Raw genomic sequence first — 8,919 nt, forward strand, 5'->3', positions numbered from 1 at the left:
ACCGAGACTCTTCCAGAGTGCGAGGCGGGAATCGAACCCGCAAAAGCCGAAGGAGTGGGTCCAAAGCCTACGCTTTAGCCCCCACGACCATCGTCCCACTAACAAATGGTATATTATTCCTATATTATGCTTTATAAATAATGAAATTATTTTTGTTATATTTGTTGGTCTGAAATCCCTTTTTTTATGCCCGCAATATCTTAGAATGAAATTTTTAGCATTTCATGTTACAAAATTCTGCTCAAAATAAAAAATCTATCCCTTACCAAACATTTTTTTCGAAATTAGTTTCAACTCTGATATATTGTATTGAACTTATAATATTTTATAAAAAATATAATTTTATATTAAATTAAGTTATTTTAGGCTTGGAAATATTTATCAATGGTTTCATTTGTCTTGCTAAAAAGGAAGGCGGAAAGCAGAACCGAACAAGTTTTCAAGCAGTAGGTAGGATTGGACATGATGCGCAGAAAACGCGACGAAAGCCGTTTTCTCTTTCGTCGCGTTTTCTGCACGTTATCCCCACCACTACCTACAACTCGACGTCCGTTCGGTTCTGCTTTCCCAACCTTCAATTATTGTTCATGAATTATGAAATATTTTATATAAATTTTTATAATATTCTGCATTTTTTTGCGTTCTTCTAGAATAGAATATTTTTAAATATTCTTGAAGCTTTGTAATCTTCTAGATTAAATAAAAATTAAACTAAACTTTTAAAAAAATTTTGGGCAGTCCTAAATTATTCTCTAACGTTTGAGGACTATTTAGAATTGTATTAAATATTCTTTATTTTAACCGCTTCATAAAAAGCCTGGAATGCTTGGGGCATTTCTAGAATAGTGTGGAATGTTATTAAATACTCTAAAATAATTTGTGATAACACTTAGTGAAAATAACGTGATTTGTTCGCTTATTACATCCTCATTATTTTGATTGTCTAGTTAACAAATAAAAATGTATGCTTCACTTTAATAATGTGTTTGCTATTTATCGCAGGCGTTACCATCTTTTCCATTTATTCTTTTCTTATATTTGAATGCGAACTTAATTAATAAAACGCAACAACAAAAATCAACTATTGTATTTTTTAGTAAATTTTATTATTTTTAGTTGTAAAGTTTATCATTATTATTCAAATGCTTGGTTGAAAATTGATCGAATCGAAAATTGAATAATTTTCGTTAAAAATTATCTTTTTTGTTGAAAACTCAACTGTTCTGGTTTAAAAATCCCTTTTCTGGGCTAAGAGTTCAACTACTTTGGTAAAAAATTCAAATATTTAGAAACTGCAACTATCTCGTTAAAAATTCAAATGCATTCTAAAAATTCGTCTTTTTGACTTGAAAATCAACAATTTGGTGTAATTTTCTTTACTTTCTTGAAAAATGAACTTCTATGTATGAAAATACATCTATCTTAGAAACTGTAAAATATTTTGATCACAACTGCTACTGATTGGTTAGAATAATTCTATTTTAGTTGAGGATTCAACCACTTAGCTGAAAATTTATCTTTTCAAGATAAATTTCACAGATTTTGATTATCATAAAAAAATTTGGTTTCCAAACTTTCTTTAGCTAAAATTTATATTTTATTTTTTGAAGAATTGAGTTTCATAATTAAAAATTCATTTCTTTCTTTAATTTCTTGGGTTCAAATTTTACTATTTTGTTGAAAAGTCTGCTTTATTTGGAAATTACTTTTTTTACAGAAAATGTTAACAATTTCAGTTGATCATATAATTTGAATATCCCAGTAATCGTAATTGTCCCAATAATCATGGAACTTGGTTATAATTTGAATATATTGTTAATAAATATTTTAAAAGTAATATTTCATTATGATTTATAGTATCAAATGGAATTTTAATTAAATAAAATCAGATAAAAAGCGAAAAATTTGGTCTCATGATTATTGGGATCACTTTTTTAAAGTTTGTCTTTTTTATTTTTAAATTCACCTGCTTCAAAAGAAATTAAATGTTTCGTTGATAAAAATGCAACTATTTGGTTGAAAATTCCACAATCTGGTTGAAAAGTCAACAATGTTGATGAAAAGTCATAATTATTGGCTGCAAATTCTGCTGTTTGGTTAAAAATCTAACTATTTGGTAGAAAATTTACTTTTTGTTTGAATTTAATATTTTGTGTTAAAAAGAAAACTAGAATCTTTTGTGGATGGAAATTCAACATTTTTTCTGATGTTTAAAAAATTTTATCTGTCTTAAAAGAAATTAATTCTTCCTTGGATGAAAATGTAACTCTTTGGTTAAAAATTCTACTGTTTTGTTGAAAATGTATCTATTTCGTAGAACATGTACTTTTTGTTTAAAATTTATATTTTGGTGTTGAAAAATGAACTGCAATCTTTTCTGGTTCAAAGTTTACCTTTTTCTTAAATTAGTCATTTGTTATTAAAAATTCATCTATTTTTTTCGTAGAAACATATCTTCTGTTAAAAACTTCATATTTTGATCTTGAAAAGTCCACTGAAATTTTTTTTCGTATGAAAATTCAAATATTTAGTATAAAATTTGTTTTTCTTTCAGTAAACATTCATTGTTTTAACAAAAATTTCAACTTTTTTAAAATAAAAATGCAACTATTTGGTAGAAAGTTATTGTTTAAAAATGCATATTTTGATCGTAAAAAGCCAACCGGAATCTTTTCTAATAGAAAATTAATCTATTTATTAAATTATCTTTTTGATTTAAAATTCATCTGTTTTAGTAGAAATTTCATTTTATTTATGCAAATGCAACTTTTTCGTCAAAAATTCTTCTTCTTTGCTTGAGTATTTAACTATTTTGTTTGAATCACTTTCTCCAGAAATCATGTTTTCTGTTGAATATTGATATTTTTAGTTGAAAATTCATTTCTTTGGTTGAAATTTTAACTATCTGTTAAAAAAAAAAACCTGTTTTATTTGATAATTCAACTACTTGGGTGGAAGTTAAACTACATTATTAAAAATTCTTTTTCATATATAGAAGGCTTATATCCTTAAGTTGAATTTTGAGTGTTTAGTGGAAAAGCCTCTGTGTGGTTTACAATTAATTTTTTAACTGAAAATGTTACTTTTCCATTTTTTAAGATTGATCGTTTTTAGATGAAAATTCTCCTTTTTTGGTTATAAAATAATTTTCTTGGTTTGAAATTTCATGTTTGTCGGATAAAAATGCATTAGTTTCGTGGAAAATTAATTTTTTTCTGAAGGGTCATATTTTTTGTTTGAAAATTCCATTTTTGTGGAGAAAAATTGTCTTTTGACTTGAAGGTTCAACCATTTAGATAAACTTTTATTTATTTCTTGACTGAAAAATTTTTATTGGTTGAAAATTCTTCCTTTGGTTTTAAATTCCTTTTTTGTTTGTATAAACTTCATCTCTTTAAACAAAATATACATTATGACATTTTTTTGTTGGGAATTTATCTTTCCAGGTTGAAAACTCAACTACCATATTACGTTAAAAATTTAATAATTTTGTTGAAATTTCAAGTATTCTGTTCAGAAATCATATTTTCTAGTAGCAATTAAATTTTTTGTTCAAAACAAATTAATAAATTTGAAAATTCAAAATTAATGTCTGAAATACTATTTCATTCCGTTTATAAAAAATTCCATGTACAAAAAATTACAAGATTAAAATGATGGTTGGAGAATGTTAATGATCAAGTCAAATGAAAAATTAGTTTAGAAAAAATAAGGGAATTTTGAAAATGAAGTACTCGAACAACCTGCCGAATTCTATTCATTTTAACTAGAAAAACATTTCTGCAAACTAGAAATTTCGTACAGGAGGAGCGGGACGGGATAGAAATATTTTGTTATGGTTTGTTACAGGGTGAGGGGGGTCTCAGAGAGGGCCTATAATCTGTTACGTAATTAAAGCATGGCCCACTAATCCGTGAATAAAGCATGGACATAAGAATAGGATGGGACTGCGCAGGGATTGATGCGAAGTGACAGAGGGGGGTCGACCACGGATTAATTTCCTGAGAGTGGGGAGGCCTCAGGACTTCGCTTGAACAAAAGCGGTTCAAGGCCTCCTTAAATTCTACAAGTGGTTCTAGAATCCGGGGCCTCAATTCCTGTGCCAACTGAAGGTGGAGTAGGATATCGTAAGAGTGCAAGGGAGGGGAACAAGAGGAGAAGACGAGAAAAATCGAGGAAGCTTTGCGGAAATTAAAAAGGAAGAGAAATGAAGGAGGTAGGCTGCCAGAACGCAAAAGAGTAGAGTACGTGGAAGGACCAGTCGAAGAAGCTGTCGACAGAAGAATGGTAGAAAGCGAGAGAAGCGAGGTAGCGGCGAAAATTGAGAAATCTCGGTTAGTGGGCGGAGGGATTTTACACCTGCTAAAGACTTGGGAGAACAAAAGAGAACTACTAAGCGCCAAGGGACTGTTGTTGATGGAAAAGGATCTAGTATTTGACCGAAAAGGAAAAGTTAATCCGAGAATGAATGAGAAAGGAGAGACAGATATAAATGGCTAGGGACGAAGTTTTCTTTGGATGCATGAAGCAAAGGCGGGGAAGATGATATGCAGTGGAGGGAGACATAAAGAGAAACGGTAGTAACCAGAAAGGAGATAAGGAAGATTGAAAGAGAACACAAGCTAAACAAAGACAACACGAGGATACAGAGTGTGAATGGGATTAAGTGCAGGAGTGTGAAGTAGTTAGTACAGCAAGAGGAACGTGTCAGGTGGGGTAAAGGTGCGATGGGGTACCTTGTGTTTGAGGAAATTGTGGTTAACGGATACAAAGAAAAGACGAGAGAGGGGAAAATTTATGATCTTAAAACGTCAATAAGGTCAATCGAGATAACATTAAAGAAAACGTTGATTGGGTGGAGAATGGTGTAAGATAATTTGAAATAAGTTTGTTTTGGCTGTTATATGCTTTGAGAGGAAACGGTTTAAGTTTTATTTTATAAGAATAATTTTAAGTTTTGAAGATTTCAAAATGTGGGTCAAAACAATATGAAAGACTTTGAGACAATTTTTTTAATTTTTCAGCACTTACCAAGTTCTTAGGTAAACTGAATTTTGTCATGGTGTCAAGAGAATGAAAAAAAAGTAATTAAGATTCATGGGAGATTTTTAAGTAATTGTTTTGTAATGAATTTTAAGAGAAAATTGAAAAGAGATCCCAAAACATTTTGAATCATTTCCTAAAATATTTTTAAAGTGTGTAAAAGATTTTGCAGCAAATTTTGTAATTTTTCTACATTAAATAATTTTAGAAAAAATTTGAGTTATTGTAAGATATTCAGAATTTTCTAAACGATTCGAAAATAATTGAAACTTGTAAAGATTTTTGTAAAGTTTAACGAGAATGAAAGACATTTTTTCAGGTTCCTAGGAAAAATTATTTCTTTTTTCGAAAAATTAATTTTAAGAGATTATTTAAAAAGATTTTAAAAGATTTCAAAGATGATCAACGAGAATCGGAAAAATTTTAAGGCAGTTTTAAAAGTTTTGCAGAGTAAATGAGAAATGCGGGAAGAATTCTAATAATTTAAAAAAAGAAGGTTTAGAAAGCCTGACAAGATTTAAAAAAAAAATTTTTTATATACGTGAAAATTTTAAATAAATTTCTATTTTAAAAAACGAACTTCAGGGCTAAAATTAAAAGATCTTTTAAAAAGATCTTTTAAATTTTTTAAAATATTTTTTATTAATAATTTTGTATAATATTTGGTGAAATCCTATGAAAGAAAAAAATTTCTTTAAAATCTGCTAGATTCTGTTTTGACACGTCTGAAAAAAAAAACTGTTTTTTTTTTTTTTTTTTTTCAAGAATAATATGAAAATTATATTTATATAAATTAAAAAACAAACTGTTAATACTTATTTTATTTTTCTCAATTCATAGAATTTAATTTCAACATGGATTTATATTAACATTTCGAAAAATAATATTCGAATAATTTTTGTGTTGCCAAAGATAAAAAATATTCGTTCATGGCCTGTCTTTAAGAGTGAATATTATACAAATGTTAACATATTTTAGCTTCATTGCAAAGTCTTTTTGATGAAAAATATATCCCATTTAAATGTTCCTTATTTAATTGTAATAGAAAACAATATTTTATCATTTATTATATTCCCTGTATGTAATAGAAAGATGTGATAATTTTCTTTGTTATATATTATACATAATAACGAAATAATGAATAACAAAAACACAAGTTAGAAAAAAAATGCTCGAAAATATAAATTAACGAATTATAAATTGACCGAATTAAAGAATAAATAATTGTTGAATTACCATAAATATTTCTACTCAGCAGTTATGCAAAAGACAGCGAAATAATAAACAATGCAATACAATACAATTTTAATTTGATTTTTGATAATAATTTTTTATTTAATTAGAAATTATAAATTTAAACTTAAACTTAAAAATTTGCATCATCTTTGATCGCAAGTTATCGAAATTAAAAACTTTTCTGTTGTAAAGATTGAAAGTTCAAAATTCTACATTTTAAAGAATTATAATTAAAAACACTTTATTTTAGACATTTGTAAATAAAGATTCCAAAATTTGGATTATTTTGAAAATCAAAAGTCAAATTTTTTATTTTAAATCTTCCAAATTGAAGACATTTCGAATGTAAATTATCAGAATTACAAAATTTTTGTTTTAAAATTTAAGAATTGCATAATTTTTAATTGTAAATTGTCAACATTAAAAAAATAGATCTATAAATCAATAGATCTATAAATAACAAATTGTTATGGTTTTTGTCATATAAACGCAAGTTTTAAATTCTGGATCTTCCGAATTCAAGAAGTTTAATATATAAATCATTAAAATTAATAAAATTTTGTATTTTAAATTGTTAAAATTTTAAGAATCTTCAATTTTAAGGTTTTAAATATTAAGTTTAGCCATTTTTAACACTTTCACTTGAAAATTCTTGAATATTTAAAATATGGAATCACAAATTATTTAATTTTCAAGATTAAGATTGTATTAAGTTGCAATTTAAAATTCTTCAATTTTAACCGTTTGCAGTTTTAAATTCTTCTATTTTAAAGATGTATGAATACGAATGCTTAAATTAACTGCGATGATTTTGATGATTCTAAAGATCAGAAGCTTTATTTCTATAACTTTCAAATTAATTACATTTCAAAAGCAAATCATTAAAATCAGAGACATTCAAATTATAAAACGTGAGACTTGTAGAATTTTTTAATTCAAAATTTCAATATTAACATTTTTTAATTTTCAAGATTTATATTTCAAAAGTATGTCATTTTGAATTTGTTTTTAATGAATCAATTCTGAAGATTTACAATTGAAATTTATTTAATTTTATAGATGCTATAATTGCAGGAATTTCAAGTTACTCGAATCAGTGACTGGAAATGTAATCAAGTTACTATTTTGATGTCATTTTATAAGATGTCAATCTAACGTTTATTAATAAACTCTCAAGAAAAAACTGTTTCAACAACATTTTTTTAAACAAAATACATGGAATTTCAACTTACAAAGAATAATTTTTTAACGAGAAAGTGAAATTTTCAGATAAAAAAGTTACTTTTTAACAAACAAACAAAAAAAAGAATTTTCAACAAAAAAGTTAGATTTTAAACAAAAGACGTGAATCTTGAAAAAATATGGATTTTTGACAAACTAACTCATTTTTCAATTCTCAACAAGAAAGCTAATTTTCAGCCTAAAACAAACCGGATCAATTTTTGACAAAGTATTTGCATTTTAAACAAAAAATGACAACTTTTTAGAAAAGCAGATTAATTTTTGACAATCTTTTTTTAAACAAAATACATTCATTTTTAACTAGAAAAGATCAATTTTCAATAAAAGATTTTAACCCAGAGGACGATTTCGAAACCAGAAAGTCTAATTTAAAAAATTGTAAAAGTTAAATTTTCAACTAAGAAGATTGATTTTTTACGAAAAAATTTTTAAAAAATAATATGCATGTATTTTCAACTACAAGTAGAAAATATCAATTTGAAGTAAAAAGAGTGATGCCCAAAATATGATTTTTTTAAACCCTAAATCTTAGTTTCTCAAAAATGGAAATATGAAGTTTTTAACAAAGGTGGTTAATATTTCAAAATCATGAATTTTTAACAAACTAGTTTAATTTTTGACCGAGGGATTGAATTTTCAACAACAAAAAAAGATTAATTTTGAACCAAATAGTTCAATTTTTGACCAAAAAGATCAATTGTCGAACAAGAATATAATATTCTAATAAAAGACACGAGTTTTCAACAAAATGAACAAATTTTCAATACAATTGTGGAGTTTTAATCCAAAGGTTGGATTTTGAACAAAGCTGTTGAATTTTCAACACAAAAGTATAATTTTTCTTTAACAAAAATTATCATTTTTTTTCAAAACATTAAATTTTTATAATTGTTTAATTTTTAACAAAAAAGTTAATTATAAACCTAATAGTTAAATTTTTTAACTAACTGTTGAATCCTCAACCAAACCAGATTAATTTAAAATCAAATATTTGCATTTGTAATAAAAAAGGATGAATTTTAACCAAGAAGATACACTTTTAACAACAAATTTTTTTTTAGTAAAGCTCAATTTTCCAAAAATAGAATAGTTTATTTTTACCGAGTGGTTGAATTTTTGACTGAAAAAAATATTGTTGAAGTAATTAGTTTAATTTTATTCGTAAAAGTTAAATTTTTATAAAAATAGCTTAACTTTTAACAAAAAGCTTATTATCATACGAATAGTTTAATTTTTTGCCAAATTATTGAATCCTCAAACAAACCAGAATAATTTATACCCGAACAGTTGCATTTTTAATGAAAAAAGATAAATTTTTAATCAAGGAGATTAATTTTCAAACAAAGAAGACGAATTTTTCACAAAATGCAGGAATTTTCAACTAATAAATCTCGATTT

General features: G+C 26.0%; 1 protein-coding gene across 2 annotated transcripts in view; it reads right to left on the minus strand.

Annotated features, from left to right (window-relative positions):
- LOC117173680 overlaps positions 1 to 8,919 on the minus strand; it is a 19,705-nt gene that overhangs the window by 3,676 nt on the left and 7,110 nt on the right. The gene's annotated exons all lie outside the window — the stretch shown is intronic.

This window comes from Belonocnema kinseyi, chromosome 1, assembly GCF_010883055.1.
Source record: "Belonocnema kinseyi isolate 2016_QV_RU_SX_M_011 chromosome 1, B_treatae_v1, whole genome shotgun sequence".
Classification (NCBI taxonomy): domain Eukaryota; kingdom Metazoa; phylum Arthropoda; class Insecta; order Hymenoptera; family Cynipidae; genus Belonocnema; species Belonocnema kinseyi.